At 40.7% G+C, this 13,371-nt stretch overlaps 1 protein-coding gene across 3 annotated transcripts in view; it reads right to left on the bottom strand.

Moving 5' to 3' along the window:
- BPGM (bisphosphoglycerate mutase) overlaps positions 1-13,046 on the bottom strand; it is a 35,024-nt gene extending 21,978 nt beyond the window's left edge. The window contains exons 1-2 of one of the 3 annotated variants that reach the window (XM_008966017.4): positions 10,649-13,046; positions 10,327-10,451 (exon numbers count right to left, since the gene is read on the bottom strand). The gene's annotated coding sequence lies outside the window, so the exon portion shown is untranslated. Of the gene's footprint in view, positions 1-260; positions 385-10,326; positions 10,452-10,648 lie in introns of all 3 variants that reach the window. The other 2 variants (XM_063606387.1, XM_003813450.4) reach the window with 2 other exon arrangements.
- Positions 13,047-13,371: the final 325 nt, after the last annotated feature.

The raw sequence follows: 13,371 nt of genomic DNA, 5'->3' as shown, positions 1-13,371 counted from the left end.
GTTGGGGAGCTTCAATGTTGAAAGTCTTGCTATATTCAGTTGGAGTTCTCTTGCCCTCATTTATTAACTGCAAACTAACAATTAAACTCCTTGAAAATTGAGTATCTTATTTTAAATCCTCAATTCTTCCTACTGGTCTTAGAAAATGTTCAGAATCCTTCATGTGACCTGCAAGGCTTTCGTTTTATTTCCTTGAGCATGTCAGGTTCTTTCTTGCCTCAGTAGTTTTGCACACACTGTACCCCATGCAGAACACTCACCCTTCATCTCTTCTCTCCATTGCCACTTCAGTCTCACCCTGCTTTAGGTTAAGCTCTAGTCATCCTTTAGATCAGTTGTGTCCAATCAAGGTATAATGCGAGGCACAATGAAGTTTTAAATTTTCTACAAGCCACACGAAAAAGTAAAAAGAAATAGGTGGAATAAATTGTAATATTTTATTTAATCCTATAGGTCCAAAAGCTATCATTCAGACATGGAGTCAAAGGAGATCATTTTGGAACTTTAAGGTGTAACGACTGCTCTATTGGATTTCGGACTTGCATGGGGCCTGCTGTAGCCCCTTTGTTTTGGCCAATTTCTCCCATTTGGAACAGGTATATTTACCCAATGCCTGTAGTCCCACTGTATCTAGGAAGTAACTAACTTGCTTGCAGTTTTCTAGGCTCATAGGCAGAGAGGGCTTGCCTTGTCTCAGATGAGACTTTGGATTTGGACTTTTGGGTTGATGCTGGAATGAGCTAAGACTTTGGGCGACTGTTGGAAAGGGCATGATTATGTTTTGAAATGTGAGAACATGAGATTTGGGAGGGGCCAGGACCAAATTTCATCTTGAATTGTAGTTCCCATAATCCCCATGTGTCATGGGAGGGACCCAGTGGGAGGTAATTGATTCATGGGGACAGTTACCCTCATGCTGTTCTTATGATAGAAAGTGAGTTCTCACGAGGTCTGATGGTTTTATAAGGAGCTTTGCCCCCACTTCACTTATACTTCTCCTTGCTGCCACCATGTGAAGAAGGACATGTTTGCTTCCCTTCCACCATGATTGTAAGTTTCCTGAGGCCTCTCCAGCCATGCTGAACTGTGAATCATTTAAACCTCTTTCCTTTATAAAATTACCCAGTCTCTGATATGTCTTTATTAGCAGCATGAGAACTAATACAATTCTAACACATGATCCATACAAAAATTATTAATAAGGCAATTTACATTCTTTTTTTTCACAGTATGTCTTTGGAATCTGGTGTGTATTTTATAATGAAAGCATATCTCAATGTGAACCAGCCACATTTCAAGTGCTCCATAGCCACATGTGACCAATGGCTACCACACTAGATCATGCAGCTTTAGAGCTCAGCTTAAATGTTAGTTCCTGTAGGCCAGTGGTTCTCAAACTTGAATGTACATCAAAATCAAATTAAACAGATTGCTTGGGCCCACTTCCAGAGCTTGATTTAGTAGGTCTGGGGTGGGACTGTGAATATGCATTTCTAGCAAGTCCTCAGGTGATGGTGACATGGCTGGTCCAAGGACCATGTTTTGAGAACCCCTGGCTTTAGACTTTCTCTTCACCCATTGGGAAGTAGGTCAGGCCTGCTGACCTACTCCTGTAGCATCCCGCTTAACCACATTTGGTGCACTTGCGATGGATCCCTTGAGATGTATTACCTGTTCAATGGCTATGTGCCCTGTAAGACTGTAAGCTACATCAAGGCAGGTCTTACTGCTGTATCTCTAGAACCTAGCACATCGCTTGGCACATATGAGGCCCTCAGTAAGTGTACTGACTGAATCAAAGTCAGACAGAAATGACTGGATTGTACACATGAGACTAAGGCTTGAGAGTTTTAGTGGTAACTGCCACAGTAAAATCAGTTGGCAGGGCCAAGATGTTAGGAAGCTTTAACTTAAGAATCTCAGGGTATTTATGTCAAAACAGGAGCCAAGAATAATTATCCATTATAGTTTTGTACCTTGTACTTTTGTACTATAAGTTTAGTATGTTCATGGATGGCCATAATCTCCACAGAAAAAAATGGAGATTCTGATTGACTTGTTCAAAAACATATGGCCAGTAAATGGCAAACTGGAACTGCAACCCTGGTCTTTTGCCTTCAACCCCCCACTGGAGATATTAGAGTCGTGGTTTGAGGATCTTGGCTCACTTGGCTTCATTTCACAGGGGCATCTCCAGTTCCAACTTGTCCTTCCAAACCCAGGCAGCCATTTCATCAAACGCAAACGAACAAGGTGAACATGAAGGAGGGCACAGCTTATTAGTACTCTTGAGAAAAACCTCAAGGCACAAAGTAAGCCAGGCAATAGTTACCCCAGCTTATAAAGAGGAACCTTACTAAGAATAAATACTCCCCATCCCAAATTAAAAACTATTCCTTTTCAACCTCAAGCTTTATTTTTTTTGTTTTGTTTTGTTTTTCATAAAAGCTCACCAACCTGTACCTGGTTTCTCATTTATCCCATAGCAAAAGTTACTGGCACTTAAGTACCGATTTTAATCAATAATTTACATCATGTCAAAAAAAGAACACATAGGTTATTGATTTATCCCCCAGGGTGTCTTCCTTTTTAAAGTGTGATCTGGCTTGAAGAAAAAGTTTACTAAGCAAACATCTTTTACACAACTGTGTATCTTATCCTCCCTCCCCTTCCTCTTGTCCATTTACCTTCCCTTCTAGCCATTCCTTTTTTAGTTTCCTGACACCAAACTTGTGCCTTACCCACTCTACTGAAATGGTGCCTCAAAAGACTACAGGTTAGTTACTTCTTACTAAGTGGAGATCATCTTCTCTCACGACTTCTCTAAAACAGACTACTTCCATCAAGAAAAGAAACCCACTAAGATTTTGGTGTAGCATTTCCTCCAGCTCTTCCATGGTTACATCTTGGTCTTGGGTGTCTGCATTTTCTTACCTACCTGTAAGAGTACTATGAAGATGATCATATTAGTCACAGTAGCCAACATTCACAGAGTGCTCACCTGTGAATGTTACTTCAATGTTACTTGGAACTGTTTGAATCCTCAACCACCATTCCATGGAGTGGCTACTATGATTACTCCCATTTCACAGATGAAGAAACAGGAGGAGAGGTTAACTTGCCTAAGGTAACAGAGGCTGTAAATGGCAGAGCTGGAATTTAGTCTCAAGAAGTCTATATCTATGCCCTGAACCATTTTGCTACACTGTCACATTGAAACCTGAGGCTCAGTCTTCAGTTCTTGGAAACCCTTTTCTCATTGCTTTAATCACATTAAAATGGAAGATTCATAAATTGAAAGCCCCAAATACTCAGTCTCCCTAGCCTGACCAATTAATTCATTCTTCAAACATTTTGCAGATCCCATTTAGGCATGGCCCAATGCTAGGCCTCTGAGGAATATGTAATCCAACAAGAATTATGTCTTCAGTACGTGTGTGTGTGTGTGTGTGTGTACCTAAAACTCAAAGTAATTCACACCATGAGAAAGCACTTCATTAGTAAAAGAGAGGTGGGATAGGAGAGAATATTTCTGAGTAAGGCTTCGTGGACACAGTATTTTTTAAGCTGGATTTGGAAAGGCAAGGTTTAGATTTACAGAAAAAAGTAAAGGAATTCCAATCTAGGGGAACAGTGAGTGAAGGCAAAGGAACAGGTACATATGGAAAATGGCAAGCCCATTCAAACTGGTTGGAGTATAGCTAGAGTAACCATACATCCTGATTTGCCTAATAGGCAAAAAATATTCTTTCCATAAATGCCACCATAAAATTGAAGTTATGGTTCAAGATTAGCATTCTTTTGGCAAGGTCAAGACAGAGAGGGTAGTTAGGAGAAAGAGGCACATGCATCATTATTACAGAACAGTATTGTCTTAGGCCTGTTTCCCCAACATAATTACTACTAGGGCCCCTTTCACACTTAAGTGTCCCATTTGGAAAATTATACGGCCACTGTAAGTATAGGGTATAATAAGGAAGCAGGAGAAGACTAGCCTAGAAAGATAAGAAAAAATAGTGACCCAAAAAAAGCCTGTGCCAAAGCATGTAGGTTTTTCTATACATATTGGGACATCATTAAAAGTTTAGTAGCATGCATTTTAGCAGGATCAGGCAGCACTTACTTACAGAAATAGACACGAAAACCCAGGAGTATGAACACTAGCTGAGAGGTTTTTGCAATAATTCTGGTAACACAGAATAAAGACTTGGACCAGGACAACGGCCGTTTAAGTGAGATGAAGGAGATAAATGTGAAAGACACTATAGCTTAGCTCAGATGTTAGCAACTTTTTCTGTAAACCACCAAATAGCAAATTTTTTAGGCTTTCTAGGCTATACTGGTCTCTGCCATAATTAGGTACAATTGTATAATTCTGCCATTGCAGCTGAAAGCCACCATACATAATATATAAGTGAATAAATCTGTTTCAATAAAACTTTAGGTATGGACACTGAAATTAGAATTTCATATAATTTTCATGCACATGAAATATTAATTTATTTCAACCATTTTACATGTAAAACCCATGCATAGTTTGTGGGCTGTTCAAAAACAGGTAGTAGACATATGATCCAGCAAGCCCACCACTGGGTATATATCCAAAAGAAAGCAAATAAGTATACTGAAGAGATATCCGCACTCCATGTTTGTTGCAGCACTATTCACAATAGCCAAGATATGGAAGCAATCTAAGTGCCCATCAACAGATGAACAGATGAAGAAAATTTGGCACATATACACAATGGAATATCATTCAACCATAAAAAGAACGAAAAACCCTGTCATTCACAACAACATGGATGGAACTGGAGAGCCTAAGGTTAGGTGAAATAAGTCAGGCATGGAAAGACAAATTTCACATGTTTTCACTCATATGTGGGAGCTAAAAATTTTGAAAATTGAATGTATTGCAATAGCAGAATTATGGTTGCCAGAGGCAGGGAAAGGTAACAGGAGCGAGGGGGTTAAAGTGAGGATGGTTAACAGGTACAAAACTACAGTTAGAATAAATAAGATCTAGTATTCAGTAGCACAATAGGGTGATAATAATTTATTGCATTTTAAAATAACTAAAATAATGGAATTAGAATGTTCCCAACACACACAAAAAATGCATGAGGTAATAGACAAATGCATGAGGTAAATCAATTACTCTGATTTGATCATTACATATTGTATACCTGTACCAAAACATCACATATACCTATAAATATATACAACTATTATGCATCCATAATTTAAAATTAAAAATGTAAATTTTTTTTAAAAAGGTATAGGCCAGAAGCCCTCAATATGTCGATATTGGCCTAGCTGGATCCCACACTTAGATCTACTAATGACATCAGCATTTTTAACCTTTAAGCATCCCGTCATAGAATAATCCCAACATTATGAAATCACTAGATTTTATTCTTGGCCAGAACGGCAAGTACCATGAGTAATGGAATGCCATTCATAATTGTTTTTATTCCTCACAGAAGGCAATACTGAAGACATTTAAATCAGTCTGAGTACTTGACTTTTGCTTAACTAAATTATTTAGGAATGGGTTCAAGATTGAACTATAGGGGAAAACTATAGGATTCATCCTGTTAATCTCCTTCAAAAATATCATCTGTCATTTTGACACACTTTACCCCATTAGACATCTTCATAAATTATCCCATAGTGCCTCACACTTCAGGGGAATGTATACTTGCTCAGGAGTAGGTGCTATGTAATTGCTTTGACAATAAACAAATCAAAGAACATACTTTGCAGGTGACTTATAACTTTCAAAGATCTTTCACTATAAATGTATAGAAATTCCATCTAAGTTAGCTATAAAGCAAAGAATATTCTTTCCATAAATGCCACCATAAAATTGAAACATAAAATTATGATTCAAGATTAGCATTCTTTTTGGCGAGACAGGGACTGTAGATAGGGGAATGATGTACTTGCAAGGCACTGCATTTACTAAGGTTACCCCTCTTAATATTTTCGAGATCCCTAAGTACTTTCAACAAATGTAGCATGATCATCTGCTGCTGCTTCCTACTCCTTCATTAAACTATATAATTCCACATATGAAATTATGTGAAATATAATTTCGCATTATATTTCTCCCATAACTGAGGCTCCTCTGTTATAAGTACTCCCCATAACTGAGGCTCATCCTGTCTTCCAAACTGACACTCCTGGGACTTTTCTTCCTCCCTTCCTCACGTGTTTGAAAGTTAATAATGGCTAAGACCCTAGTGGTACAACTCACGGACAAATAGGGCAAACTACAGGGTAAAGTCCAACTTAAAAACCTAGTTTTTCTTGTATTTCCAACATTTGAGCAAGAAATTTGATCAGCAATATAATGTTGAAGTTACATAAAATAAGACAAATAGAACCAGAGTCACTTAGATTCAAAGCTCACATTTAAATATTAGTCAGTTGCTACCCTAGACACTCAGATGACGTTTTCCTTGGTCCAAACCCCTTATTGTGTGGCTTCGAGCAACTTTTAACCCCCACTGCAAGAGGAATCTAACTTTATAGAAGATGGGCTGGCTATTATTTGAGGACAGAGAAAAAGAACCATGTCTTTAACAAAGTAAAAAGGAACAGTTCTCAAGGGAAATGAAATCTGGGGCTCAGTTCCTTTAGGCTTTTAATGCTTTTTTTGAGACGCAGTCTCACTCTGTCGCCCAGGCTGGAGTGCAGTGGCGTGATCTCGGCTCGCTGCAAGCTCCGCCTCCCAGGTTCATGCCATTGTCCCGCTTCAGCCTCCTGAGTAGCGGGGACCCCAGGCGCCCGTCACCACTCCCGGCTAATTTTTTTTGTATCTTTAGTAGAGACAGGGTTTCACCATGTTAACCAGGATGGTCTTGATCTCCTGACCTCGTGATCTGCCCGCCTCGGCCTCCCAAAGTGCTGGGATTACAGGCGTGAGCCACCGTGCCCGGCCAAGGCTTTTAATGTCTTAACAAACTATGCCTTCCCCCAAATCAAGTTCACTATTAGAAGTTCAAACACAACTGTACCTAAAAGTGTTCCATGGTCTATTACTTTTCCTAAGGCTTTGTAGAAACTTTGTCATCTGTACTTGCAGTTATAAGAACATCATTTTACAGGAGCAAATGTTACCACTCACAGGTGTTTTCCAGACACTAAAACCCTCTCATTCACCAATCTTACATCTACTAATATTTCCTACTGATTGCTTGTTACAAGAATAACCAACCATACCAGGCAGATCCCTACTCATGGCGAAGAGATATACATGTGTAATGAGATGTGCATTTGCTCAGGGCATGTTGCATGTTCCAGCCTGCATGGCATCACCACTGTGGACAACACCCACTCATGATGGACCCCTCCTTCCTATCTCTGGTCATTGTCTTCCCCAGGGTAGTAGCTTTTATCAACACAAACTGTTTCCACCAAATTCCAAAAGTCTAAAGTAAAAACAACCTAGATATGAGCCCAGCTCTGCTACTGACTGACAATGTGATCTTAAGTAAGTTATTTAAATTCTTTGAACCTCAGGTTCCATATCTATAAAGATGAGGATCGTGAAACTACTGTTCTCAGGGGGCTATCAGAAAGATTAAATGAGATTATGGTGAAGCACTCTACCAAAAAGTGAGAGGTAGAATGGAGCAGACTTTGACTAACTCATAAATAATGGCACAGATCTCAGGCCCGTCAAAGCAATCCTACCTTGCCGATGATATGAGCAGAAGCGAAAGCTGGGAATAAAGTAAAATGAAGGGAGGAATTAGAGAAGAAATGCTTAAATTAGGTGGTAGAAGGAGGAATGCAATCAAATATTGTGGGATGGAAGAAAGTGATGGTAAGATACAGTCTCAGAAGCTTACCAAGTACTAATATTCTGCAATCCAAATGCTTTAATGAAGTGGTTAACATTTAATTTATACTTTACAAAGTACGTTTTCCTCATATTTGTGGCCAAGTTTCAGCAGAAGGGTTTTGTTATTAAGTAATACTTTTTGTCCTGCCACCCATATAAACATCTTTCATATCAGATTTCATTCCAAGGATGTTTCAAGAAACCATTCGGTTCAAACACTTTTGTGACCTCTGTTCTTCAGGCCCCAGACACACAAAGATGAAGGCCAGGTGAATTTAGGTGCATCAATCATTACTTAAAATGTGCCTCTTAATCTCAACCAACCACAGCAGGCAAAAGAGGAAGAAAGACTAAAAGCTCTACCCAAACACTAACAGTAGTTGCTTCTAAGTGACATTTTTCTGCCACATTATACTTCGGTATGCTCCAAATTTTCTACAATAATCTGGTTTGGTTTAAATATGAACACAAAAGAGTATATCCTTGTAATGGGGACAAAAATAGGAAGATCAATAAGACCTAGTATTTGCTAGCACAACAGGGTGACTATAGTAAAAAAAAAAAAAAAAACAATTTAATTGTAAATTTTCAAATAACTAAAAGAGTATAATTGGATTGTTTGAAACATAAAGGATAAATGCTTTTGGTGACAGCTACCCTATGTACTCTGATGTGATTATGCATTGCATGCCTATGTCAAAATATCTCATGTAACCCATAAATACATGCACCTACTAGGTACCCACAAAAATTAAAAATTAAAAAACAAGAATATATCCTTGAAGCTGGGAACTTTTACTTGCTAATAGATGGTACAGAATTTACTGCAATGAGATTCTGCTTGTATACTAATCATTTTTACTTTAAAACAGACTTTAAATACAGAGTTTATACCTCAGATATAATTTAATGCAACATCTGCTTTCTAAAGATGCAAAAATCGAGATGGTAGGTTCGCTTGAGCCCAGGAGACAGAGGTGGAGGTTGCGGTGAGCAGAGATTGCGCCACTGCCCTCCAGCCTGGGCAACAGAGCGAGACCCTGTCTCAAAAAAAAATGCAAAAATTAAGAGTCACAGTTGAAATGATTTGTTTAAGATCACACAAATAGTAACAGCTTCAGGACTAAAGCCAATGTTCTTGATTTCTAACTCAGAGCTCCTTCCACTATGACACTGTTTGAATTATGCTTCTCTGAAGTCCACCACCAACTGGGGAGCATCTGCGGTGTATGAGGTGCTACTGGAATACAAAGATGGCTAAGAAAGAGCTATTCCCTGGACTCACGGGAGGCAGTTCAAAAAAAAAGAAGGCCGGGCGCGGTAGCTCACACCTGTAATCCCAGCACTTTGGGAGGCCGAGGCGGGCAGATCACCTGAGGTCAGGAATTCGAGACCAGCCTGGCCAACATGGTGAAATCCTGTCTCTACTAAAAACACAAAATTAGCTGGGCGTGGGGGCGCATGCCTGTAATCCCAGCTACTCGGGAGGCTGAGGCAGGAGAATCGATTGAATCCAGGAGGCGGAGGTTGCGGTGAGCCAATATCGCGCCATTGCACTCCAGCCTGGGCAACAGAAGCGAAACTCCGTCTCAAAACAAAACAAAACAAAACAAAAAAAAGAAAGAAAGAAAAAAGACAAGGCCAGGCACGGTGGCTCACGCCTGTAATCCCAGCACTTTGGGAGGCCAAGGCGGGCAGATCACCTGAGGTCAGGAGTTCGAGACCACCCTGGCCAACATGGTGAAACCCCGTCTCTACTAAAAATACAAATATTAGCCAGGCGTGGTGGCCTATGCTTGTAATCCCAGCTACTTGGGAGGCTGAGGCAGGAGAATCACTTGAACCCGGGAGGCGGAGGTTGCAGTAAACCGAGATCGAGCCACTGCAGTCGCTCCAGCCTGGGCGACAGAGCGAGACTCCGTTTCAAAAAAAATAAAAAATAAAAGACAAACTGACATGAGTTCTGCTTTCACTATTAAAAAACCTTTAGTACCTACAGGTGAAACTTAGCTTTTGATTTTTCCCCTTCTTGGAAAGAGTCTGCATTTAGTCAGCTAACATTCTAGTACCACTCACAAGCTAAAGATCTTCCGTAATTTGCAAGGGAGGCAGTAGGGGGATGAGAGTTATAAGTTAGCTAACAACCAACTATTCTTTAAAGCTTAACTGTGAACTTAACTGCAATTATGCATTTCATTGACCTTCTCTAGTGTAATACCAGCCCGTCCCTTAGAAAACAGGAAAAAACACTTACGTTTTTATTTCTAGTGGTTCTAAGAACTTGTGATTTGGCTCCAGATTCCTACATGAAAACACTGCATATATTCACCTCCTTCTCTTTTCACCGCATTCGAGTTTTTCTGTCTACTACACAAAATGATAGATAGGGCCAGGTCTGCCAGAGCCCTGAATACAGCGGCATCGCCCTGCTTCCTTCCAGGGGATCTTACTATTGGAAGGGCTCTGCTACACAGTACCTCAGACATCCAGAAGAGAGTTTATCTTCCCTCCAACTTCTATATATTCTTGCCATAAGGACAGCACTACCAAAGCGGGCTCCTCCTCTCAGTTGACAGAACGGTGACTGCCTGCGAGGCTCATTCTGAGAAAGGGACAAGGGAAAGGGACCGGGGCGATAAGTGAGGGTCCCAGCTTGAGGGCTGGAGTGGGCACCAGACTCCCACCAACGACTAAACCGGGGGAAGTAAAGAAACTGGCCTTCCCCGCACCCAAAAATAAAACATCACATCACTAAAAAATGTAAACGTTCGCAACATTTTCTAAAACAAAGCCACTCACCTGCAAAGGGGCCACCAGCAGCAGCAGCAGCCGCTCCTCCGAGCCGCCAAAGAGCCAGCGCCTCCTAGGACTCATCACTGCCGCCGGCATCGACGCTCTTTTCTAGCCCCTGAACCAGACGTGGGCAGGTCCTAGGGCTCTGCCTATTGGAAAGTCGAACTGTCACTCATCCACGGTCCCGGCCTACTCCCGGAACAGGAGAGGTCTCTTCCGTTTACCAAATCCCGGGAGTAAGAAGTGGGGCTCTGATTGGTTCGCTATAGAGACGAGCACATACCTGAACCAGTAAGGAGTTGGCTTCGACGCCAGCTGGCAGGCTTGGGCCTAGGGAAGTAGAAAAACACACCCTGGAGCGTCGCTGGTGCAAAACCTCGGGTCCGGGGGGCATCTTAGCTGTTTGAGGTTCTAGAAAGCGTTTAACGTCTTAAGAGAAACACCTGCGGGTGAAGACAGGTGTCAGCGGACTCTTGGAAGAGAGGAGGTGATGTTTCTTTTACTTATGGGAAATTTAGGGATTGAAACCTGAAGACGAAGCCGAGGTATCCTCCCAGAAGAAGCTCCTTTCGCACAAATTACTCGTGGTTGAAAGTCTTAAGTAGTGATTTAAACAAATGGCTTTAAAGTGCCCGATTTATAGGCAGTAACGCAACCTTACTTTCTCTTACCGCTTTTATAGGGATTCCCCTAGGCAGTTTGCTGACAGTATTTTAGGTGGGGAAGAAAAGTGATTAATGGAATGCCCTAAAAGCTTATTGCACAGAGGAAGGGAGGCTGGAGTGGAATGAGGGAATGACAAATTCGGAGGCGACAATAACTGAACAAGAGAAATCTATGAAAACACCGGAAACCTGGCACGAGGCCTTAAAAGCTTCTAAGCAGGCTTGAACTACCACACGAGGTTTTGAAGCATATGTGTCAGAACTCTTGGGTGGGCGGGAAAGATAAGGAATGTTATGGGAGATTCCCTTCTTAGAAGCTATCCTAAGTAGTGTTTCGTGTCCTCCTGTGAGTTTTTCCTGTTTCATCCTCCTAACAAATGCATTAGGTTTGTGACACGCAAGCAAGTCCTCAGAATAAATTATACATACAGTTGAAAAGATAATCTTTCCACATTTGAAATTCTGTGACACACTCTTTATTGAACTCATTAAGACCTAATCGTAGCCAGTTCTGTATCTCATTTATCCATGTTAGAGCATGACAGTTCCTCCTGGGATATCAACAGAACTTTACTTCCGGGACGGCACTAATCCGAGGCTTGACAGGTCCCAGCAGGTGATAGGTCTCACCTAGTGATAGTTCGAATTTAACTTGCACAAGATTAACTAGAGTTCAGGCCAGAACAGCTGGAAGGGGCAGCTTCCAGATCTTATACATTTGCCCTCTTGCTTTTTTCTCAATATCAGTTGAGGACAAAGTAAGGAGAAAGCTTTTCTTCTACAGTGTAATAAAGCTCCTATTCAGAGTGCCCACCATCCATACTCCGGAGGCTAATGACAGTCATTCCCAAGTGTCAGTCTTGTGGCATTTGGCATTTAGGGCTACTTAGTCTGGACTTAAGGGCACCTACTCATTGGATTTAAGTTTACTGTTGTTATGGACACCCATGGAATGCTAGCTTGTCACATAAAACCTTAATATCAAACATCACTTGCCTTTTAGAATCATTCGCAAGAGTATGTGGCTTATGAATGTGTCATTTTGATATAAGATGGAAGCTTATATCAGTGATTCTGTCTAGAAGGAATTAAAAAGCAGATTTTCATCAGGAGCAAGCATGTTTGTAAGACAAATGTGCACAGAGGCTAACAGAATTTCAGGAGTTACTTTTGCCCTATGGCAAGATTGTTCTCCATACTTAATTATGTTACAGTATCATATCCTGAACCCAGTGTCCTGGTCTATTCGATGAGCTGTCTCCCTTATGAATTTTTAAATAACGAGGTCGTGGTTCACAAAGATGATCATAAATCCATTTAAGGCAAAGATGAACTCCAAAGAATATTAGACTTGTACAAACTTAGTACTTGACAGGGCTTTGGAAATTAAACTCTAGCTCCTTGTTGTACAGATAAAGAAACTGAAGCTTAAGTGATGTGCTCAGAATTACTTGGTTGGGGACAAATCCTGGGCTAGGACCCAAGGTTGCTAATTCATATAATTCTGGGAAGATGCTTCCTCTTCCTGCTGCCTTCTCCTCCTCACCCCAAAAGCAATGTATTTTTTTAATTAAGATTAATTTTAGGATTCACTTCCATTGAAGACCAATCATGAGGACTTCAGTTCTGATACAGCAAGTGAAATAGATACTATGAAAATAATTCAGTGTCATCAAACAACTTTTGATGTAGTCTCACTTTTATCCAAACAAGAAATGAAAAGCAATAAATTATTATAGCTATGTTGTCTCTTTGTCTTCCTTTCTGTTACAAGTATATATGAAAAAGTCAATATTAACCCATGTGATACTTTGAGTTTTAGTTGAAAATTGTCTTCCTTGTGACCTGAATAAACCACTATTTTATTGATAGGATACATACCTGGTCAAAATAATTTCACAGTTATGTGCACAGAGCCTCTAGCCTTTTCCACGTATGGCTGAATTGGTCCACCGTGCATCAAAACATCATCCACGGACATAGGCTATTCTCCCTTTTGCTAGCCTAGCAGAACCATTGGCTCCCTCCTTCCAGCAAACTCCAGAGTTAGCTAGTTCTATATCC

This window comes from Pan paniscus, chromosome 6 (assembly GCF_029289425.2).
Source record: "Pan paniscus chromosome 6, NHGRI_mPanPan1-v2.0_pri, whole genome shotgun sequence".
Lineage (NCBI taxonomy): Eukaryota > Metazoa > Chordata > Mammalia > Primates > Hominidae > Pan > Pan paniscus.
Note: the sequence above shows the minus strand (reverse complement) of the source record. Positions and strands in the feature narration are given on the sequence as shown.